At 35.7% G+C, this 27610-nt stretch overlaps 1 protein-coding gene across 13 annotated transcripts in view; it reads right to left on the bottom strand.

Annotated features, from left to right (window-relative positions):
* ZNF518A (zinc finger protein 518A) overlaps nucleotides 1–27610 on the bottom strand; it is an 80965-nt gene that overhangs the window by 40051 nt on the left and 13304 nt on the right. For 5 of the 13 annotated variants that reach the window (XR_012077523.1, XR_012077522.1, XR_012077524.1 and 2 more), the window contains exons 1-2: nucleotides 12712–12884; nucleotides 10169–10254 (exon numbers count right to left, since the gene is read on the bottom strand). The gene's annotated coding sequence lies outside the window, so the exon portion shown is untranslated. Of the gene's footprint in view, nucleotides 1–10168; nucleotides 10255–12201; nucleotides 12463–12711; nucleotides 12885–13786; nucleotides 13869–22558; nucleotides 22843–26054; nucleotides 26151–27610 lie in introns of those variants that run through there. The other 8 variants (XM_072971696.1, XM_072971698.1, XM_072971700.1 and 5 more) reach the window with 7 other exon arrangements.

Genomic DNA, 27610 nt, shown 5'->3' with positions numbered 1-27610 from the left:
ACAGGGAACAATATTCAATATCTTGTAGTAACCTTTGATGAAAAAAATATGGAAACAAATATATGTATGTATATGTATGACTGAAACATTATGCTGTACAACAGAAATTGACACACTGTAACTGACTATACATCAATTTTAAAAACAGATAAAATAAAAATTTTAAAAAGAAAGAAAAGATACCCTCTAAACTACTGATAACAGGTTAGTTTTTTTAATGAATGACAGCATGACATGACATAACCAAACCAAACCAAACCACACCAAACCACAACAAAAAAACCCAAACTAAAACAACAACAGGGAGAGAATCAACTCTCCTAAGTACCCTAACTGAAACCAAGTGGGCAATATCACTACCACAAGTCTTTACGGAGTCCTGCCTGTATGTTCCTGACCTTGAATTCTAGGAAATTCAGTATCCTTAATATAATTCCTGCTTTCAGCTTACACTAGCTTAAACTAGCCTAAGCTAATTTTATTACTTAACAACCAAAGGTTCTTACCTAAGATACTAAGTTAATAGAGCCATAGTGATTTTGTTTACTTTACAGAAAAATAGGTTTCGTGATGATCCTTTAAACGAGTAGTGGAACTTAAACATGTAAGAAAGGAGCAAAGGTTATCCAGACCATAAAAACAATTTTTTAAATGTTGGAAGAACTGTAGGATCTAGATCACACAGAGAATGTATAATCAGAAGGTTAAGTGAGAAAACTATAAAGGACAAATTTGGACTTGAAATGGAAGGTAACAATGAGCCACAGTTGTTAGTTCATGAGCAGAGAGTTATAAAAGTAGTATTTTTGATATATTGGAGAAACAGTAAAAATAGAAGTGAGAAAATTAAGAGGACTAAGTGGCAATCTAAATAAAAAGTGAGGAATCAGGGAACTGGCAGTGTTAGCACGCATTAGGAACCAGAGTAGGTACACACAAATTTTTTAAAAAATGATTCCCAAAGTAAAATGCCAAGGATAAGGAAGACCATCCCTACAGAGTTGTTTGCTTTCTACAGCAGATTAAAAAGCAAAGACATTCCAGTCTTTAGTGAAAAGGTACAAAAAGGAAGAATCTACGTGCTACTCACAACACTCTAGCTGCTTATACATTAGACAAAGAACTAAAAAGCTCTGATTTCAGTTTAGCCCTACTTGTAACTCAGCATGTAGCTCAGTAATTTAACTTGCCACGTTACACAGATAGGAAAACTAATTAGTCATTATCTTTCATAACTAGCGCATTCCTTGAGTCATCAACCTCTTCTCTGCAGAGCTAACTGAATGCAAAATGTCACATGAATATACAACTGGAGACAGAACAAAGCAGCATGCACAGAAAATGCTTACTGAAAAATACAAGGTTCTGCCTAAAAGGATCTGGAACACTCAAAAAACCAAAACTCTTATTTTCAAAGCAGAACCTATTTTAGAGATCTCAAAACAATAACTACCATCTTTTCATGACTTGGAACCATTTGGGCTTACTTTTTTTTGTAGCTGTTTCAAGTTTTAAAAAGTTTACCGCAGCTAATGCCTATATTTTAGACAAGTAAAAGAATAAACTTCGTCTAAATTTGTATTGAAAGCCAGCTCTCTTCAAATCATCATGGTCTAATGAGCAACTTAAACACAGAAAAGTGAAATAAAAAGTTGTTATAATAAGACAAGTGTAAAACTGGGAATATGATAAATGCTCTAAAAATGTAAATAGTGAAGATACACACTACCATATATAAAAATAAATAAACAAGGACCTACAAGGTACTATTCTCAGTTCCTTATAATAACCTATAATGAAAAAACCTTAAAAAAAAAAGTATACATATACACACATATGTACACATATATACATATATATAACCAAATCACTTTGCTGTATACCTGAAACACAGTATTATAAACTATACTTCAATATGAAAAAAATTTTATAATGTAAAAAAAAGAAAAAGTGAAGTTGCAAATGTGATCAAGTACAGATATAGAAATGCTCAAAATGCTAATATACATGTCAGCCACATACCATTCAGGTAGGCTAGTGACACTGGTATACAATTATGAAGGAGCTTAAAACCAAAAATTAAAATACAGAAGTAGTTCCTGGTTCAGGTGAATCTTATTTCTTTATTACTTTCTGAAACTGACTGCTCACTGTACACACACATACACACAATATGTAAGATGCTTTCTGCTCCCCCACATATACCTTTATTTACCTTTGTTCATACTGTGTCCTTTCACCAGGCTTGTCATCCCCTTCTCTCTCTCAATTCAATTCTGGTCAAACTTCCTTCCTAATTCTACCTCCTATAGGGCCATGAAACCTTCTCCAACAGACACTAATCTCTCCCTTCTCTGAATATCCATTTAAAGGATAGCCATTGCTCATCCCTTTATTATCAACTGTTCTATAGTTACACCATTTCATTTTTAAGTTTTACCTCCCAAGGTAACTTACAAGCTTCTTAAAGACAAGTTCTATTTTATATTTCTCATTTATCCCTCATAAAAACCAAGAAGATTGTGTACAAAGGGACCTAATAGCTTCTTAATTCAATGATTCTTTTATTCTCAACTCAAATATGTAACTTCCTATGATTTCAGATTAAATCACTTTATATCAATGCTACAGATCACAAACTTTCTTGGTGCAATGGAATTAGATTTAAAGCACACACACACAGAGTCAAAAATCACATTTTTAATATATAGGAATTGAGAGAAAAATCAGAATTAATCTGTCCAAAATGAAATAAAGACCACTGAATTTAACACGGGAAGGAGAAAAATTATTTTCATCTCTTGTTCCTCTCTTCTTCTGCCTGTCATTTTGCTCTGGCAGTAATTTAGGGAGAGTAGGCAGCTTTTGCGTAAGATTTTAGAACACACGGGCAGAAGGGAGAATCAAAAGATTTGTTATTACTTGATTGGGAGAACATGTATCAACATAAAATCCGTTTCCTTTCAGCTTGCCAAAATAATAAAGACTTTCAATTTTTCTCTGGCTGGATAAAGCACCTGTCTCTATGGACAGAAAACAAATTCCACTCCCCAGGTTTCGCCATCTTAGTAAAGGTATCTCCAACTTTTCAAAAGTTCACTTTACACCACTTCACTTTTAGGAGAAGACCTACATTAGAATCTGTTTTCGCTAACCAAGAGAAATCTAAAGAGGATTTTCACTTTTGTGAAAAAAAGCAATAGGGGAAAATAGCACTCAGCATTTGTTTCACAGAGAACCATTGCAGAGGCAGAGCGCACTCTAAGTAGTGAGTGGCACAGTCAAGCTCCCTCCCCAGAACTACACTCAGCCCCTCAACATCAAGCTACCACAGCTTTAAACTGTGTCTGTGAGCATCTATGCTTTACCTTGATTTATTCTGTGCATCTGTTAGCAAGATGTGTCTAAGGCAACTGCTTCTACGTTTTACACTATTTTGGCTTACAAAGTTTCATAGAAACGCCACTTTCACATAGCAGGGGAAACCCTGTATATGACACCACAGTCCACCCAGTTATTCAACCCAGAAATCAAGCAATCATTCTTGATTCTTTTCTTACTCCCCATATTAATCCATAAGCAAGTCCTGTCAATTCCATCTCCAAAAAACATCTTGAGTTCTTCTCTCTATCCCCACTGTCAGCATCTTAGTCCACTGTCACCTCTAACTTGGATTAAAACAAGTCTTCCTAACTGGCATTCATGCTTCCCTCTTGCCCACCACCTTTCTCTGAATCCTCTCTCTACAGGATCTTCTTAATGTAAAATAGATCACAGTGTTTTCTGCTTAAAACTCCTTAGAGGCTTCCCAAAGCACTTAAGAAGTAAAATGTAATCTCTTGGCCTGCAAAGCCTGAAAGAACAGTGACATCTGGTCCTGGATCTCTCTCTTCAGCTTCATCTTATGCCACTTTCCCCATCTGTAAATATACTCCAGCAAGCTACCATACAGATAGTCTCTCAGTTCCTCAAAAATTCCTTTCCTTTCTTTCCATCTCAGGCCTTGGCACCTGCTACTCCTGGGTTGGGATGTTCCCTTTTCCATTCTTCAAGTGACTAGATTCTTATCTTTTAGGTCAGAGTTCAAATGTCAGCATCTCAGAAAGGTTTTCCTCTATAAACCATCCCTTTCTCAAACAAAAAAACTGTTCTCTAAAGGGAACCCTCCTATATTGCTGGTGGGAATGCAGTTTGGTGCAGCCACTGTGGAACAGTATGGAGATCCCTCAAAAGACTAGGAATAGACTTACCATATGACCCAAGAATCCTGCTCCTGGGCTTATATCCAGAAGGAACCCTACTTCAGGATGACACCTGCACCCCAATGTTCATAGCAGCACTATTTATAATAGCCAAGACATGGAAATAGCCTAAATGTCCATCAACAGATGACTGGATAAAGAAGATGTGGTATATACTATTCAGCCATAAAAACCGACAACATAATGCCATTTGCAGCAACATGGATGCTCCTGGAGAATGCCATTCTAAGTGAAGTAAGCCAGAAAGAGAAAGAAAAATACCATATGAGATCGCTCATATGCGGAGTCTAAAAAAAAAAAGAGAGAGAGAACATAAATACAAAACAGAAACAGACTCATAGACAGAATACAAACTTGCGGTTGCCAAGGTGGGGGTGGGTGGGAAGGGACAGAATGGGAGTTCAAAATTTGTAGATACTGACAGGCATATGTACAATACATAAACAAGATTATACGGTATAGCAAAGGGAAATATATACAAGATCTTGTGGTGGCTCACAGAGAAAAAAAATGTGACAATGAATATATCTATGTTCATGTATAACTGAAAAATTGTGCTCTACACTGGAATTTGACACATTGTAAAATGACTATTTTTCAATAAAAAAAGTTTAAAAATAATATAAATAAATAGATGAATCAAAAAAAACTTCTCTATTTTAGCCTCTTGTATTTCTTTTTTTGTAACAGTTTTCTTCCTCTGGCAATATTTTATTTATTTGTCAATTGATATTCTATCTGTTGATATTCTATCTGTCTCTACTACTGGAATAAAAGCTACATAAGCATATGGACTATACCTGTCACGCTCTTTGCTATACCACCACCACTGGCACAGAGCTGGGCTTGAAGCTAGCACCAAATGTGTGCCAGTCTTTGTTCTAAGCACTGGGAATACAGCAGTGAACAAGACAAAATCCTTCCCCTCATGGAGCTGACACTCTACTGGTTTATTTAGATAATAAGGTAAGTAAGTTACATAATATATTCAAACTTGAAAAGCGCTATGGAGAAAAATAAAGCAGGTAAGGATATGATGGGAGTGATGGGAGTAGAAAGCTATATGATGGGAACAGAAAGCAACAGGGGGAGAGCACCCGGAGATGAGGTCAGAGAAGGAATGAGGAGAGCTACTGGAGCATTCTGGGTAGAGAGGGAAGTCACATGAGCTGAACTGTTTTTTAAAGAGATCACTCTGGCTGCTATGTTAAGAACACAGTATCAGAGGGAGGTAAAAGTGGAAGCAAGGAGCCCAAGTTGGAGACTATTACACAGCAATAACCCAGGTAAGAGGTGACAGGGGCCTGGCAGAGACAGTGGTGCACGGCAAGACTCTGGATTTATTTTGAAGACAGAGCCTATAGGATTTGCTGACAGACTAAATTTGGTCTATGAGTGAAAGAAACATATCAAGGGTAACTCTAAGTCTGACCTCACCAAGTGGAAGAAATGAATTGCTATTTGCTAAGACAGAAAAGATGGTGTAGGAGTAGTAGGTTTAGAAAGTATACCAAGAGTTCAGTTATGGCCATCCAGAATTTGAGATATCTAGTTGACATCCAAGTGGAAATGTGGAATATGTAACTGAATATAGAATACAGAGGTCTAGGTGTAAGATACAATTGGGGGAGTTATTAGTGTGTGTGTATATGTGTGTGAATGTATTTTTGTATACAGAACTGAATAAAATCACCAAGGGGTAAGTAAACAAAGAGAGAAGTCCAAGTCCTGAGCTATTTGATACTACAACATTTAGAGAAAAAAGATGAGAAGGAAAGAGCTGGTGTGACTGAAAGGAATAAGCAGTGAGGCTGAAGGGAGATCAGGAGAGTGGTGTCCTCAAAGCAAAGCGAAGAAAGCGGTTCCAGAACCAGAAAGATCAACTCTGTCAAGTAAGATGGGGACTGAGTATTGGCCACTGGACTTAATGTCAAGAGCGCTTGTCACACTGATTAGAACAGTTTCAGTGGATTTATAGAGAAAGGCTCACTAGTATGAATTTAAAGAGAAAATGGAAGAAAAGTAGAGATACAGTACAGACAATTCTTTCAATGACTTTTACTAAAAAGGACCAAGAGATAGAGGAGTTGAAGTGGAATAGTTTTTTTGTTTTGTTTTTAAAGGTAGGAGAAATTACAGTATGACTGCATGCTTATAAGAATGATCCAGTAAAAATGTTAAAATTAATGATGAAGGAGAGAAAGAAATGCAATAGCAAAGTCCTTCAGCAGATGAGAGGAGATGCAATCTAGCGAACAAATGGAAGAGTTGAACTGAGAAAATAACAAAGACAATTCATCTACAGTTACCAGAGAGGAAGAAAAAGACGTCAGCAGGTGGGAAGATGTCATTGTGAAAGGATATAGAGAGAAACGCCTCATTAAGTGGACGACAGGGGTTGGCAAACTACAGTCAACAGTCTGTGGGCCAATTCTGGCCTGCTGCCTGTTTTTATAAATTGTTTCATTGGAACACAGCCACGTACATTCATTTACATATTGTCTATAGCTGCTTTGGTGTTATAACAGCACCTGATAGCTGCAACAGAAACTGTATCGCCCACAAAGCCTAAAATATATACTACCTGGCCACTTAACAGCAGAAATTTGCCAACCCTGGTATATCGGAATACTCCAACTGTTAACTCTGAGTTGAGGACCAGATAACTGGCTATGAAGAAAGAAGATAAGCAAAGACTTATGAAACAATAGCATTTAATGAGAGAATGACACATTAACTTTTCCATCATTCCTAATATCTGGAGTTTAAAAAAAATATTCTATGAGTAATCAAACATTAATTTCATTCCTTATCTCTTTTAAAATGTTTTTTTTAAAAGTATTGCTACACTAGTTTTAAATTGGCTTTATCTCTAGGCAAGGGTTATGGCTTTGCTACTGTACTAAGGGATCTCTCAGAAAGGGGGAGGTAAGAATAAACTAATTACATATAAAACACAGAACAGCACTGCAGGTTAATTCTTTTTTTTTTTTAATTTCAAGGCAGATGGGTGGATATTAGCAGCAAGATCTTTTCCACAACAAATAAATTTACACCACTTGATTATACTTATTTTATATCTTCACATCACAAAAATGGCATCACACTGAAAGAAATATAAACATTTCACTCAAAGAAATCTCTACCTTAGTAGAAAGAAGTGAAATTTCTGCCTGGCTTTCCAAATGCCTCTTACACAGATTTACCTAAAACAGCCAACCTTACTTCCCATTCTCTCTCACTCCCCCAAAATATAAATTGTTACAATCAAACTAATCTCCTCCCCATCTTGGATTAGTCCTTGATCATTTTGAGCTCCATCCTTTCTTAAATTATTCTTTATGCCTATCAAAACCCAGTTCATAAATCAAAATCTATCTGAAGTTATACCTCCTTCAAGAAACCTAGTTCCTAGACTGGGCCAACCCTCACTAATTTCCTTCCTATCAGAATTCAGACTTAAAATCCATACTATACAATTGTGCATTCATTTGTCTATTTTAGCTGTTTGTGTTGTGTTTCATGTACATGAATCTGGATTCCTTAACTAAACTTTAAGCACTCTGAAGACAAAGAACTCCTCCTATTCTTACATATTACTAAAATGCTAAGTACAGCACTGATTATTCTCAGCACACACTTGTTGATCTGTATAACCTAAGTATATAAAAATGTGCTGTATTAGAGAAAGTCTACCATCCATTCAGCCTAGTATGTATAATCCATGACTATACAGGCAGTTGCACAATACTTATATATACTATTATGTACTCAATAAATATGTATAGGTTGAATGAAGGAAAGAAGAAATACATGTATAACGAATGAATGCATAAATGAATGAATAAGGGGTATCATTTACAAGGTAGAGGAAAAGGGCAAATTGTGGATGAATGTGAATGACCAGCCTGAAGCTACAGATCTTAAATTCATAAGGGCCACATATTCATCAGAATGTTTTCTGTTGCAATCCAATTCAAACTAATTTATACATGGAATTTCAACCCAAGGGACTGGAAGGACACAAGAGTAGCAGACAGAATCAAAGGATAACCATATTTACCTCATACCATGGTTCCTGGGACTGAAAGCAGCACTCTATCTCCATCTATCTCCCATCTCTATATGGCTTCACTTTCACCTCCTGCAGATGGGGGTCCCATACACGTGGGAAAAGAAGGTCACTAGCATCTTCCCATGTTAACAATGTTAGAGAAAAGGGAGCATCTTTCTCCTAACATTCATACATAAATTTCAAAGAAGGATTCTGATTGGCTCTGCTTGAGTAACAGGCAATCACTGTTGCAACAGGGATGACTAGGCTTGGGTTGTAAGACTGATAAGATAAGCCACCAATCACTCATAAGAAGGGAGGGATGATTCCCCAAACAGATACTGAGTAGACAAAAACAATACACATACATATATATGCCTACTACCAGCCACAGCCTCCAGCAACCCAGTTTTAATTAGGCAACGGTGCTAATTTCACCTTATTTTAGAATTATTTGACTTTCTATAAAGCCAATGTTTGTTTTTAGCTATTACCACTTCTTCAAATGAGACCTATGTGAAACCCACCTAACTTTCCTAAGCTTCAAGTCATGCGCCTGCATCCCAATATTCTGATATTATTCCATACAGTCATACCAATTAGGATTTTAAAATTTTAGTCAGATTTGACTCACAATTTTTAAGCTAGAATAACCCAAATCATTTTGGTCAATCACCATGTAACAGCCTTCTGTTTACTTCATTACATTTGAAGCTTTCATTCTTCACCATATTACTTTTTTTTAAGTAGTTTGTCTCAAACAGAATAAAGAAAACTCTAGCACTCAGCATTTACTTTCTCTACTCATGAGCAACACAGTACCCATGTGAATCTCCTATGATAAGAGATCAGTGTTATACAGGAAGAAATGATACAGGTAAATGAAAATAAATGATAATCCGGTATTTCAAACTCAATTTTGTTGCTCTCTACTTATCGTAGTTGTTAGACATTAACTTTGAATAAAATTTTAAAATGTGTGTCTTTGTGAAAAATGGCCTGACAAGAAATCCATCTGTCAGTAAAGTCACAGAAGAACAAGGTTGTGATTACTAAAATAATTTAAGTTGGTATAGTCCATGTCAGTTATTATAGTAGTTACATACATATCTTTTTCCTAATTTAGGGTTATACTCGTGGGCATATATTTGGGGAGAGGAAATACACAATACTGTGATATCCCAAAACCTATCCAACACAACTAGCAAGAGGTACTTGTGTTTCAAGGGTAGATAAGCCATGTTTTTGACCAGGGTACAACATCTTCCACTGAAAGCAAAACTTTCCTTATAATACCACGGATTTGTTGGCAGGTATTTTTCCTTCTTTTTGTTCACACCAAGATATTCAGATGACTATTTCCAGGAAATCAGTCATAACTCTATGGCGATTCCTAAGTCCCTTTTCTGACTCAGAAGTAGGTACCATTAATCACAATACAAATATACATTAGGTAATTTTTCTTTAAGTGCATTACTTTGTGCTTACTACAGGAAAACAGAAACACTCTTCTGGTATTTATATAGCTTCAAAGCATCTTCCTACCATATTTATCTCCATCATTTATTACCCAGAAGCCCTTAGTGCCATCTTTATATTTAGAAGGATGATACAGTTAAAATCATCTTTAGATCTCTAATGAAATATTAAAACACAAACAATGAAACAAAAACTACTTTTTTTGCTTACTTAAAATGAAAACCGATGTGTATTTTATTTTCTTAGGCCAAAAATAAAACTGTAACTTTGGAAAACTCATGTATACACAGCTATTTTACTTTGTCCAGTATTAAAACACATTAACTCACTACTTAATATACTATATACTATAGTACTTCGATCTTTACCATACCTCTTTCTTCAAGGAACAAAAGGCACACAATTTAATGCTTGGACAAAGCCACAATCAGGAACAGTGATCAAAAGAAGAGATGATATCTGGAAATGAAGACCAAGATTTTAAAACTTTGACTGCAAAAACTGTCAGTAAAATGACTTTAAACTTTTGACTCAATTATGCTTCATAGTCAATGTATGTGTATAAATTTAGAAGGAAAAAAAAACACCTCTCTATACTTAGACAAATAACCTATCATTGATATCCAGTGATAACATGTCATAAATTTACAAAGGTCACAAAACTCAAAGCTTAGAAGAGAACTTAGAATCAATCTAATTCAGTATCTTCTTTTATTACAAGATAGGGAAAACGAGTCTTGTCCAAAGTCACAAAGCTAGAACTAGAATCTGGATCTGATTCCACTCCAGATACCCTACGACAATGCTACTCACTTCAGACATCTAACACCCCATGAAAACTGCTCACCATGTGAAGTCAATACCCCAAAGAGAATTGAAATACTCACAGCCTATACAGCTGGTAAAAAATATAAGAAAAATTTCAACTCTTTTTTCTTCTGTTTACAGTGCTTGGCCAAAAAAAATTTTAGCAGAGTAACTAAAGGAAACTAGGCAAGATTCAAGTCATTTTAAAAAAAAAGAAGTTGTATTAGGTGAAATACGCCACACAATGCTTCAGTAAGAACAATTACACACAGAAAAATAGACAATAAAAGTACATTAAAAGAGCACGTTTAAAGTAAAAGTGCAGACTTATGCTAAAACGTATCCCTTCCGGAATGTTCCAACATATAAAACCTTTGGAATCACAGTACACTATACCATTACTAGAGAGGAGAGGAGAGGATTTGAAGTGCGATGATTAAAATCTCAAGTATTTAAAAGTTCGTACACTATCACTGCACATAGTAGGCATTCATTGTGGTTGCTGACCTTTTATCCTTCCAAAAATAACAGACATAAAACGTTTTTGATATTTATACTTACTTTCGCAGCAAAAATAAGGAAAAATTTGGATGTGCAAGACAGGTTGTTAGATACGTACATTTTACCCCTCTTCACCATTTTGTCAATTTTCTAGACCTGGGACTCATCTTATTTATGAAAATTTTAACAAAAATCAACATGGTCTACTATGCTTACCATATTCATGAAATGCTAACACCCTGAAAATGTTAATATACTGCAATGTTTTTACGAATTACAGAAAATTACAGTTTTGCTTAAAGAAAGTGAACCCATTTCTATTGATTTGCAGTTAAACTCTGAAATTAGGGTATCTCACTGAATCAGTTGAGATGGTTCCTATCTGTTCGACTTGAGGACAATAACTTTATAGAGTACACTCAAATCAGACCCCTTCTTGCATTAAAAAAAAAATTAACAACATCACTAAACGAGGCCTAACACACAGATGCTCAAAGTCAATGAAATTCCTACCCAGATATAGTTTGGTCTTGTTTCATCATTGTGACAACCACAAAAAGTTCAACATCATTATGAACTCTTTAAACACTGACTTATTTTTCGAGGGTTTTTTGAAGTTCTGATATCCAAACATAACCAATGCATGTTTTCGCTAAAATAGCTCTCAAGCACTAAATGCTCCCAAATTTAAAACCAAAACAAAACTGAACCTTAACTTTTGCATTCTGAACCTTAAAGCTACCATAGCTGTTTCTTCGGTCTACTTAAGACATACAACATTTTACCATACATTCATTCACCCTATATATTTCAATAATCACTACCATCTAGGAAGAGACTGTCTACTTGACAATGAGGCCATCATGTTAAGAACAGACTCAAAATGTACCCTACAAGTGAAAAAGCCAGTTACAAAGAAATCCATCTGCCACTGGGTGTGGTTGGGGTCTGCACGGAAGAGCGCCCTTGGCCAATTCTGGAGGAAGGAGCGCGCGCCAGAAAGTTGAGCATTTATCTGCAAAAAAAAGACCTCCAAAGACCACAGACTGGACGCAAAACGGGGACGCCGTCGAGTCGGGCTGCCGTGGGCCTGCGAACCTACAGCTCGAGGGGTGCGGTCTGAGGGATGCCCATGCAGTCTCCACCAGCCCCGGTACGCGCCGAGTGGGTGCTTCGAGCGCCGCGCGCCCCGCTCGGTCCCAAACACCGCGCCCGATCCGCCCCTTCCTCCGGGGCTCGGCTGCCCCTCGGACGCGCGGAGGCACACAGCGCCGCGCTCCCGCTCCAGCTCCTGAGCTGTGGGAGAGTGCGGGGCTCAAAACGCCCCGACGTATAGCAAGCCCAAGCTAACAAGCGGAAGTTAGCTCTAGCAGCTTGCGAGAGCGCCAAGAAAAGGACCGACTTCTCGAAAAAAACTTTGCGACAAGTTAGGCGGAAGCGCTGAATGGCCGGGACTATTTAACAGACGCTTCCTACCACAAGAGGCGGAGCCCTGAGCCGGTTCGGGGGACCCTGCAGCCCCCACAAGCTCGCCTTTTGCCCACTAGCTGGCTCTCTAAAAGTCCCGGCATCCTAACAGGTCTGGGCGGTCCCGCTCACGGAGAATACCTGTCGTGGTCCCCATTGCCTGCGAGTCCCTGATGGCGGCCATTATGCTTCCATCCGGGTATTGCCGAAAAGCCGATCGCAGCGCTACCGGGAGCGCTCGCTGCGGCGGAGGGATCCGCGCTGCACCTGAGGCAAGCGGAAGAGGACGGAGGCCGACAGGGTCCGCGCCTCAGCCTGATGAGACTAGGCCACTGAGCTGGGCTCGGTGCTGACCTCTCAAAGTAGCGCGCTGCCCCGTTGCGGGCCACGGCAGTGGCTCGCTCTACCCCTTGGCTCACCAGCAGCTGGAGAGAGCCTACTGCCAATGGAATGGGAGACACACCTCCACTCTGTGCTCTCCAGAGTAGACACCAGAAGCAGGAACTGTGCTCTTGGCAAACCCTTGCTGACTGGGAATGGTCTCAACCCTGAGATTTTAATCATTTCCGGCTTTGCAAATGGCGTCTCCCCACCCCCTTGCTTTTGACACGCAGGTTTTGGCAACCATTGCAGCCCAGGTCAATGAAGGAAACTGCCACAGGCATCTCTGGAAGACACTGAACTCCAAACATGTACATATTTAATAACTGATCTGAAAACCATCGTTCCAACAAGGGAGGCTCTCACCCCTAACAAAGGAATCTTCCACATCACACACAGGGCTGGACAAAGAGGTCAATATAATTAAGTTTCTCCCAAAGGCCAGTATGGCTCGTCTTCTAGCCTTTAAAGCATTTCTGAAATTAACCCTCTTAATTGACCTCACTTTTGTATATAAATTACCTTCCTGGAGTTGGGGGGGGGCGGGGGTTGTTAAGGCAGAACCGGGGGGGGGGGGGGGGAACGACCCGACTCGGGCGGAGGGATATGCCACAATATTAAGTGGGACTATGATTGAGTTTTTAATCTTCAATTTTTTTATGTTCCGTATGTTCTTAGGCAGTATATATGCCATTTGTGATTAAAAAAAAAACTTTGTTTATCGTAAACATTTTTCAGTGTCTTAGAGTATGCTTTTGAAAATGTCCACATATAACCATACACAAGATTTTCTCCCTCCTTTAATAAAAAGTACGCAAAGGAAACCTCACTTTACCTTTAAGGAATTTTCTTATCACTGTCTACTGATTTACATGATTTCCTCCTGGAAAAAGCAAATGAGTGGTCGGCAGTCCACATTAGATGTTCTCATATATCATGTACTTGTACGCCTGTATAAAACACACGAAGAGGAATCTTCAACAAATGCCGAAAAGAATGCCAGTACGGAATGAGGAACATGTTTACAAAATGGATTTAATATTACATTAAACATCATCCTCTTCTCTCTAGTCTTGGTTTCCATGTCAGACATGAGCACGCATCACAGAGGAAGAGAGGATAGATAGTTTTTTTAAAAAATAGCAAAAACAGACGACGATATTTGGAACTGTGAACGGAGTTGCTTATTTTGTGTTTTGATGTAGTTTTGGGGTTTTTTCAGATTAAGAAGTTGCACCCCCTCCTCTGCAGTACACACATTACAACTTTATTCTTGTACTGCATTTTCACCTAGAAAATCTTGCAATATTGTATATATGTTATGAAAAAATTAGTGTGTTTATATCGGACCCATCCTTGTCTCTTTTCTTTTTAATTCCTCCATGTGTATCACCTAGCCTCCGTCCATCTCTCTTGCCCTCCTTTTAGAATGTTAAGTTTAGCATATAAAAGGGAATGAAACAGAAAAGAAGGAAAGACGATAGCGAAAAGAGAAAATACAAAGAAGAGAATATTGAAGCATAGCTTAAACAATTCTGGAATATTTTGTACCTCACAAAGATAGTTAATATAAAATGGAAATTACATTTCACCCTAGAGATTCACACATTTGGATCATAGATAACACCATACCAATAATAAAGTTATAACAAGCTTACATATGCATTTACAAAAATGTAAGCACACTTTAAGTCATAGGTAGTTTGGTATATCATAAGCATTACACAAATGATAATCATAATTCAAGAATTAAGTGAGAACAATTCTTTTAAAAATAACTTCCTTCTTCTTGCTAATCTCTCAAATCCAGACTCCCTATCCCCAAAACTATCATCAAGTGTAACCAGAATTGGGAAAATAGAGGTACCAAGAGCGCAGGTGATCTAGCTGAAAATAGTCACACTTCTTGTTTAAGAAATTATAGGTTAACTGACTACACTTCATTATAAAAAAGAACAAACACGAAAAAGAAACAACAAAAAAATATAAGTTGATGACTCTCTTCAGTCTATCAAACAAGCATTAGTTAAATATGAGCTTCGAGTATTATCCTTTCCAATGTCCTCTGCAATGTTTGTCATTTAATATTTATTTAGCAGACATCTTTTTGGACACTTATTATGTATGAGAAACTGTGCAAATGGTAAGACATGATCCCTCATGGAGTCATCAGTTCCATGGGAGATTCTTGAATATCTAAAAGATTTCATGATTCATCAGAACAATCACAAGGGTGGGATTTCAGACACAATGACAGGTGATGAAATATTTTTTTAGGGTATGCATCCCTGCAGTTTCCTCTCAACCTACACTTCCTAGATGATGGAGAATTTGGACATGTTGCCCTTTTTATTACTTTTTTATTAAAGATATAGTCCCTCTTTCTTAATTCTTTCAGTGGATAGTATATTCAACTGTGAAGAATGTTTACCTATGTAAACTATATTGGCCTTATCTAAATGTTTTAGGGTACCTCTCCCTGTCCCCAATTATATCTAATTCTTTCTAAGAATTTATGTATCCTGAGGATATGCGAACACACAGCATAGAAAACTCAGGGCCTTAGACAAAATAAAAAGACGGAATTGAATTGAATGCTTGTTAACTATATTTATTTTAAGAACAAACGTGGTACATATATATGTTATATATACTCCTTTGTATACTTTTGTGTATGTATAGTACATTTTATTAAAATTTTAAAATAATTAAAGTATAGGATTTTCCCTTTTTTTTTTTGGTTGGTGGAGATTAAATACTACCTAAATTAATTTGATATTTTGTGAAAAATTTTTTTTTAAAAAGGGCAAACCTAATTTCTGTGAGACCAGTGGCACTGCACCATGTTAATATCATTGAATCACACATAAGAACTTGTAAGGGTAGATTATTATGGCTCATTTATCTAGAGTTTCCAAGTTACAGCCACCTGCAAATTTCTCTAACTCCTCCTCAAAAAAAAAGAAAAAACCAAACCCAAATCCAGATGATTGTTTAGTTGTTTTAAATAAGCATATGCCTTAATACTGCCATATAATGCCTCACAGGTCTTGAAGTTGTGTTAATGTTGGTGCTCATGTTTTGTTTTGTTTTGTTAACATCATTTGTTGGGGAAGTGGGGTGTGTGTGAAGACAGGTCCTTAAAGCATATCCTGGAATGTCAGATGGAATAAATGAGAAATAATTATGAAATTAAAAAGAACCAATAACCTTTCATTTAGTTTTTACATGCCTTGTTCCTGCTGGCATTAGAAAACTTCAAGGTGGTGAGGCAACACTGGAGAGCTATGATAGAAAAGGATTTAAGAATATAATTCAACAATAGGAAGAGCATAATTTGTTCAAGAGGAAAGAATTAAATGCAAAGGAGGAGGGAAAGCTCTATTTTAAAACTTTATAGGTATATATGGAAAGATATCACTTGGAAGCTGAAAACGCAGAGGAAAGCATGTGGATGAATGTAAAGGTACACAGAAACACAGCTAGAATTGCTATCAGAATAGATTCAGAAAGCCTCAGACAGATGGAGGAGATAAATATAGTATCATAATATAAATTACAACAGTGGCCCAGAGTTCAATAATCATTTTGGAATGCCTGCTAAGTGCCAGAGGGTACAGAGAACTGCCCTTACCTTCAGACACAAGGTTTATCAGTGTTGAATAGAGGGACCATACAACTCAGTTTGCCCTGGAAAGCACTGATTTATACCTGCTTTCCCTAGCTCTCACTCTCAGTCAAAAGTGTCCTAGATTGTTCTAAAATTATATGGTCACTATGAGCGTGTATATGTCCATGAATGACTGAAAAATTGTGCTGAACACTGGAATTTGACACAACATTGTAAAATGATTATAAATCAATAAAAAATGTTTTAAAAAAAGAAAAATTATATGGTCACTAATGATAAAGCGAAAGTGCTGGAAATCTTATCTGTTAAGACCAAATAATATCAGAAGTGTCTGACCTGCCTTGCTCTTGCTCAGAGAAACTAACCAATTCTTTAAGAGGAAAGAAGAAAAAAGAAACAAGAATCATTAGAGTGAATTAGGGCTAATCAACAAAAAGGAAATAGTTGCTCGTGATGTGATTGGATGAATGGCTTGGCAACAGTGATCAGCAGTGGCTTTGTGGTACCTGTTCTCTCAGCTCCAGGGTTCTTTCACTCCTCTCTCCTTAAACTCACACACCAAAGGACACACACTGATGGACACACACTAACTAGGGCCTAGTTTTCAACCTGACCTAAATACATATTACCTGAAAGAGAAGAACAAGCTCCCAAGACACATGAAAAGAAAAATTCACAGAAAGATATAAAAACCAAAAAACATATACTATCTGAAGAAGAATTATTAGAACAGACAAAGAATTTAAAATAAACATGTTAAATATACTTAAAGAGAAGGGAGATAGTATAGAAAGCAAGAACATGAAATCACTGAAAAAATGTAGAAATATTAAAAGATGGAAGCAAAATTTTCTGTCTTATTTTATCATGGAGAAAAATCTGTTCCAATAAACTTCTTATATTTTATTGGCCAGGACTGAGTAACATACTTGCCTCTAGACCAAAGGAAGTAGAAAAGGAAAACAAAATTGTTGTGACTGATTTAAATCAATCATGATTCACCTGGATTGGGCAAATTGCCACCTGAGCAAAAAAACAGTAGTTAACTAGCAAGGAGGAAGGATAAATAACTTTTGGTTGGCAATTAAAGATGTTTGGCATCTGCTAATATCAAAATGAGAGAGAGAGGAAACCTAGCACTATGGAAGAACAAAAGAGTACCTATGAAGTGTCTTAGTAATTCACAGGAGATACAGAAGAACATATTAAACTGAACCATGGGGATAAAATCAGCTATGAACTTTGGAGAACTGCACAGAACAAATGACTTGTTTTCTCAACCAAACAACCTGCAAGAAAAAAAAAAAAGAGAGATTGAAGAGAAATCTATAGAATAAAAGGGACCTAAAATGCATTTCAATGAATCACTATATGTGGAAGTTAGTAATTTAGGTCCTGATTTAAGCAAACAGGCAAAACACACTTAGGAGATGTATGAGACAATTGGATACTTGAAGACTGAAAATATCTGATGACATTAAGAACAGTCATGTTAATTTTTTAGGTGTAATGTATATATTATTATATTTTTTAATTTATCATTTAAAGATACATGCTGAAATATTTAGAGGTGAAATTGATAATGTGTCCAAGATTTACTTCAAAATAAAGAGGCAGAGGTATAGGTGAGGGTATGGATGAAATAAGATTGGCTTTGAATTGATCATTGTTGACCCCAGAAGATGGGTGTAGAAGGGACTGTTATAAAATTCTGTCTACTTTTTGTATATGCATTGCATTTTTACATTTTACACAGTAAAATATTTTTTAAGTTGGTACAAAGAGAAAGAAGGGAAGCTGAAGGGGACTCTATAGTCAAGCCATTTTTCATTTCATTGATTTCCTAACAGTGGAGGAAACCTGAAGGGAAGATGAGACCACAGCAGAAAAGGAAGACATTATCTTGAGAGTCAGTTTTGCATTTACTGGTTGAATCAACTGAGTAAATGCAACTGAGAGTGAGAAACATCTCCAAAGACCATAGGTCTTCACTTTAATTGATCCTATCACCATTATGGCCAACATTTCTCAAAACCAAGAAACTAAAGATGGGCAAAAGGAACTGTCCTTAGGACAAAGGGAACAGATACAGTGGATTTAAATGAAAAAAAAAGCCCATTTGTAGACTAAAATTACACCACTGCCTTTTTACACTGTCCCGCTCGTGAAATGGAAGAAACCAAGGAAAATGCTCATAGAGATTGACATTTAGGGTCTTTCAATAAAACTCTAGGACTCCACAATAAAGCCCACCATATCAACGTTTCAATCAAATAAGCAATCCAATCCATGTTTAAGTGCCTCACCGTTAAATATGAACTTTAGGGACTCAAGGATAGGCAGAAATTTAAGAAAAGCCTCCAAAAATATAGATTGTTTTTTGTAAAAAGAAATATCAGAAACAGAAGAAGTAACTGCAGAGAAAGAGTCAATGCAGCAAGCATAAGAAAGCAAAACAAAAGCACTATAATATCCCCAGACAGATAAGAAAACATATTGTTATCTACAAAAGAAGAGCAAAAATTCTATGAAAAAGCACTGAGGTCAAGAAAGCACTCTTGAAAATTAAAAGTATGCTCTTAAATATTTAATAAATAGTTTTAAAGTTAAACTTGTAAAAAAAAAAGTCTCCCCAAAATAGGAAAAAATTTAGAATTAAAAAATAGAGACATAAAAAAATTTAAATCTCACATCCAATTAAGAGTTCCAGAAAATAAGAAAAGAAAAATGAGAAGAAATTAAGTAAAAACTATAAGAAAATGTCCCAGAACTGAAGGACATTAATTTCCATACTGAAATTACTCTCTGAATGCCCATCAAAATGACTACACCAAGATACATCATTGTAAAATTCAGAACATCAAGATACAAAAAGTTTAAAATCTTTCGAAGAGAAAAAATAGGTCACATGCAAAAGACTGTGAATAAAATAGAATTAGATTTCTCATTGATAATACAAATGGCCAGACAAAAATGAAATAATACTTTCAAATTTTAAATACTTCCAAAAATTTTTTCCAACATAGGGTTCTACAACAACATAAGGTTCTATCAATTAAACATGAGAGTAAAATCAAGACATTTTCACAAAGGGAAGTTCTCCAAAATTTACCTCTCTTGGCACTCCTTCCCAAACAGATAAAAATGCTTCAGTGAAATAAGGGAGTAAACCAAGAAAGAGGAAGACACGGAAACCAGGACATAAGAGATATAAGTCAGGAGAAAGAACAAGAAAATCCTAGTGTAATAGTCAAAGAAAGTCCCAGGAACCAAACAAAATCATCCACTGTCTCTATGGGGGAACTGTAATAGCCTCAATTTACCCTGGAACAGAAGGCCTGTAATCTATAATATGAAATCTTATTCAATCCCACAGGGCTAGAATAGGCTGAAAAAGATGGGTTCAGAAATAACTAGACAGGGAAGAGTAGGCAAAGAGAAAGAGAGAGAGAACAAAAACAAAAAATGAACTTCCCACTGAAGTAAATTCCAAACCCCATAAAATAATTTAACGCTATGAACGTAGCCTAGAAGATTAAACTTCAGAACATAAATTCACTCTGGAAGAAAATGAACTGCCTCACAAAAGTAAATGAAGAAATGATGTGACTAAAAAGAACAGGCAAAGAATTATGAGGCAGGAAGAAATGAAACACAAATAGACTGATACGTAAAAGGAATCAATTTAAACTACAATTAGAAAATCCTGAAATAGCCATTGAAATAACATGATACCAACTGGATAAGGTCTACAGTGGCTACAATACAAAAGATAATAAATGTGAAGATATCCCTGAGGAGTTTACCCCAAAATGTACTAAAGGGAGATATACACATTAAAACATATGAAAGAGTGGTTAATAGAACTGGGGAATAAATTGAGTGTCTCTTAACATACATCTGTTAAAGAAGTACCAAAAATATGCAAGTGTGTTAATGGTGGAAAAGCAGCATTTGAAAAGATAAAAGCTGAGCATTTTTCTGAATTGAAGAAATACATATCTTTCATTTTAAAATGTACTACAAATCCTCAGTAAGATAAATAAAAACATACCTGGACACACCATAGTGAAATTTTAAAATATCAAAAGTAAAGAGGAAATCGCTTAAAATTTAGAGTGAGAAAAGACAGATTAAATACAAATGAATGACAGCCTAAAGACAGACTTTTCAATACTGTAGTAAATGCCATAGACAATGGCATGATTTTTTGAAATGTTAAGAGATAGTGACTGTCAACCTAAGATTTCATGTCTAGCTAAACCATTATAATGAGGGTAAAATAAAGATATCTGTCATTATATGAAGACTAAGTAAATTTATTCCCCATATATCCTTCCTAAAAATACTATTAGAAGAATGAGTATTAGCCAAAAGGCAAGTAAACATAAAGGGAAGGTATGAGATTTAACAAAAATGGTGAGTTCTGAAACTTACAATATATTTCTGCAAATTAATGAACTCTTCAAAAAAACCTTATCTTTGCAAAAAGTTGAAAGTGAAATTCTATGCAACAACTACAAGATTGGTTTTTAATGCATAAAGGTCATGTATTCAGAAGAAAGAAATATTGAGTAATTACAAATATTGTCAGAAAAAATATATACTATGTATGCACATTAAAAATTAAGGGTTACTATTAAAAGAATAAAATATATTCCATAGTTTCCAAACCAAAGGTGAGTCAAAAGGCAGTAAATTTTTTTCAATCCAATATAATGAAGGAAAAAATAAGGATACAATGATAAAATGTGGTAAATAGAAAATATAAGTCCTGTGGTAAAAAATGAGTCTAAATATATCAATAATATTTCAATAAGCATATTGAAAGAGAGATTCTCAGAATATATCACAAAAACAAGTTCCATTTCTATTCTGGGACAAGAGAAAATCTAAAATAAAACTATGAAGTTTGAAAGTAAAGGATAGAAAGATAAATCAAGGAAATGAGAAACTCAAGGAAGATAGTTTTAAAATATTAATATGAGTCCAAAATACGATTTAAAGACAGAGTTGTAATAGGGATTTAAAAGAGTCACTATAGTAATAATAAAAGGAGCAATCAACTAAGAAGTATCACAATCCTGAATTTATACATAACAACTTCCAATTGGAATTTTAAAAGAAAAACACAAAAGAAAAAATTTGAGAAATCCACATCATAGAGAAAGATTTTACTACTCCTCTACCAGAAACTGATAGGGCAAGCAGGAAAAAAACTAGTAGGGATGTAGATTTCAACAATAATACCATCAAGCTTGAGATAATTTATATATATTCCTGCACTTAAAAAACTAAGAATAGACAAATTGACTACAAAACTTGAACACAATTTAAGAATAAAGAAAGTCCTAACACATTTCCTAGAATCAATACTATAGAACCTAATGATTCTAAAACCAGGATAAAATAACAATATAAATAGAGTTGAATTTCACTTCACATACTATTGAAATATGGATATCAGGACAGCTGTTTTCTTTAAAATTTTCAAGATTGATGAAATTTTTTAAATAGGAAAACTAAATATTAAATACACTCCAAATACAATAACCTAAAAACAAGTTATAAAATAGCACACAAAAGTTTTTTTAAAATACAATTAAACTTGTCTATCATTCGAATACACATAGAGTGATAACTAAAACTAAGCTATTGAAAAATACCTAAGCATTACTTCAAACTGGATAAAATTTAATTTAGAATAAAAAAATAGAAAATGAGGTAACATTTAATAATTTTTAGAACATGAAATTATACTAGGATGGGAAAACGGTGAAAAGATAGTTATAAGTCATGTCAAATCTTTCCTTGTCTCCTTCATTGTCAAGTAATTCCATCTCTATTAGATGACTCTGAGTCTGCAATTTTTATTGTATGTAAACTATTATAGTCTTGCTTTAAAGAAAACATTTCCAATACATTTCAATATTCTTTAATTTCATTTCATGGAAATGAGATTCCACAGAAAGTCACCTGTATCCATTTCAATGCTCCTCTACTCATGTTCCAGTTGTTAGGAAAGTCTTTGACCTGGAGTCATAAATAATCTTAAAATAGAAAGTTTGCTGCGTTGATTGCCATTTTCTTCCCCCTTCTTGAGGAAAATAGAGATTCAACATTTTAACGCAACATATATGTGCATACTCCTATCTGGAACGAGGTGATGTATGCAGTCAGTGTTTTCACTGTAAACCTCATAGTCACGTTTGTTGCAAGAGTTGTATTTTGATAGAAACATACTTCAGTGGCCAGCTTTTCTAGAAGAAACACCAAAGTTTTCATAAATGTAATATTGAATCTGACTTCAGAGAAAATACATTGCAGAATTTACTTTAATGCCTTCTGAATTTTTTTTGTAGATATGTGTAGAGAAGCATCTCCCAGTACCAAGTCCTGAAAAATGTTGCCTAAAATTTCAAAAATATCTTAAATTGAAAAAAAAAAACCATTGCTGATCTGATAGAGAAGTAAGAAATTCAGCTGGAGACCAGAGAACAAAATTACTCACAGGGATAAACAGTACCAGAGCCAGCAATTGTCCTCACTGCATCTGCCATAACATGACTATCAAGAACTGGTGTTTTCATATAGTTATTGTCCTAGGAAGAGTGAGCAGTGGAAAATTCAAAAATGTACAGTGCAGTGAATTTTCTCAAAGTGAATGCATGTAATCACCACAGAGGTTAAAAAAAAAATTGCCAACAGCTCAAGAAGCCACTCTCATGCCTCCTCCCAATATTATACACTCTCCTCTTTCCAGAGGTAATCACTTTCCTGACTTCACCATAAATTAGTTGTCTGTCCTTTTAACTTTATATAAATGAAATTACAGTGTGATTGTGTGCTTCTGTGTATTTATTCATTCATCCATTTTCTTGTGTAGCAAAGATAATTATTTTTAAATTGCTGTGAACTGTTACATTGTATAAGTATACCATGATGTTATTTATCTTTTCTATTGTCGATGGACAATTGGACAGCTTCCAATCTGAGGTAATCATTAATAATGCTGCTATGAACATTCTAAACATGTCTTTTGTTGCACATGTGCACACATTTATGTTGGATATATATCTAGAAACGAACCTGGTAGATCATATGATTATGAATCTTCATTTTCAGCATATATTGTCAAATCATCAGTAAAGTGACTATACTAATTTGCATTCTGACCAGCAATATATGAGAGTAATAATGGTTCCACATGCACACAAATACTTGACATTGTGGTTATATATGTATTCTACTACTTAATAAAGAAGTTGAGCATTTTCTATACACTTATTGGCTAGTTGGATTCTCTTTTGTGTGATGTCTAAATTCTTAACCACCTTTATCTGTTTGGTTGTATATCTTGTTGATTTATAGGAGTTCTTTGGATACAGTATTCTAGATATGAGTTCTTTGTAGGGTAAATGTGTTGTTAATAATATTCTTCCTTTTGTGGCTTGTGTTTTCAATCTATTTTTTTCCAGCTTTATTGAGGTACAATTGGTGTATCAAACAAACCTTCAAATAATTAATGTATACAATTTGGTGAGTTTGGACATATGTATATGTATGCAATTACCATCATCACATCCAAAGAAAGAAACATATCCATCACCTCCAAAGATTTCTTTGTGTCCTTTTTAGTTTGTTTTGTTTTAACACTTAACATGAGATCTGCCCTCTTAACAAATTTTTAAGTGCACAATAACACAGTGTTAGCTACAGGCACTATGTTGTACAGCAGATCTCTGGAACTTAGTAATCCTATATAGCTGTAAACTTATACCCACTGAGCAACAACTCTCTCTCTCTCTCACTCCCCCATCCCCTGGTAACCACCATTCTACTATCTACCTCTATATGTTTGACTATTTTAGATGCCTCATATAAGAGGAAGCATGCATGTAGTAATTAAATTCCTTAGCATAGTATCTCCCAGGTCCACCCATGTTATCACAAATGATAGGATTTCCTTTAATGATATCTTTTGATAAACAAAACTTTTAAATTTATTAGTATTTTATTTTAGTTCTTTTTATACTAAGAATTATGTTCCCACACCAAGAAGAAAGAATTTTTCATATATCACCTTCTAGAAGTGTTACTGTTTACTTTTCACATTTAGAAGGTGTTCCTTCATTTGTTTGCCATAGAGATAGCCAATTTGCCCAACATTATTTATTGAAAAGACAGTCCTTCCATTACTGTTCTACAGAACCACTCTTTTCATAAATCAAATGTCTACATGAATGTGGTCTATTTCTAGACTCTTCTGGCCAATTGTTCTATTTCTCTATACTTGAATCAGTCGAACACTGTCTTAATTACTGTAACTTTACATAAGACTTGATACATGATGAGAAATTCCTCCCACATTTTTCTTATTCTTTCAAATTGTTGTGGATATTTCTGGCTGTTTGTGAACTTAAAACGACTGTCTTACTATTTTGTTGTTGTTTGTTTGTTTGTTCTACCTTTTATGTGGTATTTCTTCATTTCTTTCTTTCTTTTTTTGATTGGTTGTTTTATTATTTCTTTCTGTCTTTTATCAGTTTGTTAGTTATTCATTCTTTACTCCTCTGAAAGTGCTTTACCCATAGCCTCTCTTGTTCACCATCAACTTAATAATGTCCAGTATATATTAGTAGTTCATCCTCTTTCTGGATAATAAAAAAAAGTACTTTAATTAAGTTTAATATCATCTCTCCTCACTGTGCTATTGTCATTCATGGATGTTAATTCGCTGACCCCTCAGACATAACTGATTCAGATTTAGTTGCTTTCATAATATGCTTCATCTCCGAGCTTCTATATGGAATTCTTTTCCTTCTGCCTAAAAGAAATATCCTTTTTTATTGTCCTTTAGTGTGGTTTTGCTGGTGATGAATTTTTTTCAGTTTTTGTTTGACTGAAGACATATTCATTTTACCTTCACTACTGAAGGATATTTTAACATGGAATTAATTTTAGGTTGGCAGTTATTTTCTTACATCATTTTGAAGATATCTCTAAGTTGTCTCTGACTTCCACTGTTTCTATTGAGAAGTCACAGCTATCAATCCAAGTTTTGTTCCATTGAAAATGACATGTCTTTTAAAAATCTTTGTAAGAATAATTTTGCTTTACAGGTTTCCCTTTGTCTTGAGCTTCAGCAGGTTGGTTCTTATGTGTTTATACAATTTTCTTTCTTGTACTTATCTTGCTTCTATTTTTTAATGAAAAACCCTCAGTTTTGGAAATTTTTCACATTTTAGCTATTTATAAATGCATTAAAAGATCCAAACTTAGCAGATAAACCAATAAACATTTAATATTTCATTCAGTTTGTGTGGGTGAGGGATCCTGCTAAGGGAGCAGCTTAGAGCTGTGTGTCTGGCACAGAGCCTCATAGGAGATAGCAGTCAGGTGCCTGTCAGTACTGCAGTCATCTAAAGCCTTGCCTAGGGTTAAAGATCTATTTCCAGGGTGTCTTACTCACATGCCTGGTGAGGAAATAGTGCTGATTATTAGCAGGTGACATCAATGCAGTGTTATGTGAAGCTGTCCATAGAGCTGGTTGAGTGCTCTCCTGGTATGGCAGCTGGCTTTTACCAAAACAAATGATCCAACAGAACACAAGATGAAATACACATTGTCTTTTATGACATAGTCTCAGAAGTCACACTCCCTCATTTCCACAACATCCTGTAGTTTACAGAGGCCAACAGTATTCAGTGTGGGAGGGACTTACACAAATATGGTAATACTGAGAGACAAGAATCACCAGAGGCCATTTGGTGGTTAGTTACCACATTTCACCCTCTGTCCTCTTTAAATAAAAAACACAGTCACCCTCAAAAGATTCATTGCATTACATCACGAGTTCAAAGTCCAAAACTGTATATCTAGATCAGGTCTAGGTGTGCATGAGTCTCCTTGGGTGTAGGTCCTTAATGAAGTTCCTTAACGGTTGTTTCTCTTGATCCGAAGGCATGTGAACTAAAGAGACAAATTACTGCCCTTTCCACACCAAACATAGGATATTTGGTTATTGGCATAGGACAACTGCTACAAATGCTCTTGTTCAGAAAGGAGGAAACAGGCACAACACGTAGTCCAGAGCAATTCTGAAATCTGACTGGGCAAAGTTTAGAAGTTCCTTGATTGGAACTCATTCTTACCCTTGTATAGAAATGGTTCTCCATATTTCTTGGCTCCACTGTCTGGGCTCTGGGTTCTTTCCTTTGAGTTATTGTGAGATAATAGAAAATTAATATTGGTCTCTGTTCCTGTTTCCTAGCACAGAAATCCTTGTAATTTCCTAAGTAATAAGAACACTAGGAGCATCTCTTGTTCTAAAATTTGTCTGGGTCAAACCCTATCCCTGACACAGGGCTCCTAAAACCTTTGTGAATTCCTAAGTGGTAAGAGCACTAGGACCATCTTTTGTTCTGTTGAGGTGACGCTGAGTAGGCTCCTGGATGGGGGGGGGGGGTGTTGGTAACTAGAAACACCAAACCATGATTGGAAGCTTGGAATTTCAGCCCCACCCCTCATCCTCCACAGAGAGGAGAGGAACTAGAAAAGGAGTTAATAATTGATCGTGCCTATATGAGGAACCCTCCATAAAATCCTAATACTATAGGGTTTGAGGAGCTTCCAGTTTGGCAAATATACCAACGCCAGGAGGGTGACACACCTCACCTCCATAGGGACAGAAGCTCCTATGCTTGGGACTCTCCCGGACCTCACCCTATGTTTCTCTTCATCTGGCTGTTCATCTGTATCCTTTAGCATGTCCTTTAATAAACCGGTAAACATAAATAAATGTTTTCCTGAGCTCTGTGAGCTGTTCTAGAAAATTAATTGAACCCAAAGATGAGGTCACTGGAAACTCCAATCCACTGACTGCCTATTCCAAAGCCAGGCCTCAAAAATCTATATATGTTGCTGCATAACAAATTACCCCAAAACATAGTGGCATAAGACAATCAGCATTTATTACCTCACACAGTTCATGTGGGTGAGGAATCTGGAAGTGGCTTAGGTTGGTGG

The sequence above is a fragment of the Vicugna pacos genome, chromosome 11, assembly GCF_048564905.1.
Source record: "Vicugna pacos chromosome 11, VicPac4, whole genome shotgun sequence".
In the NCBI taxonomy this organism is placed as follows: Eukaryota; Metazoa; Chordata; class Mammalia; order Artiodactyla; family Camelidae; genus Vicugna; species Vicugna pacos.
The sequence above is the reverse complement of the archived record's forward strand: the minus strand, read 5'-3'. Positions and strand labels throughout refer to the sequence as shown.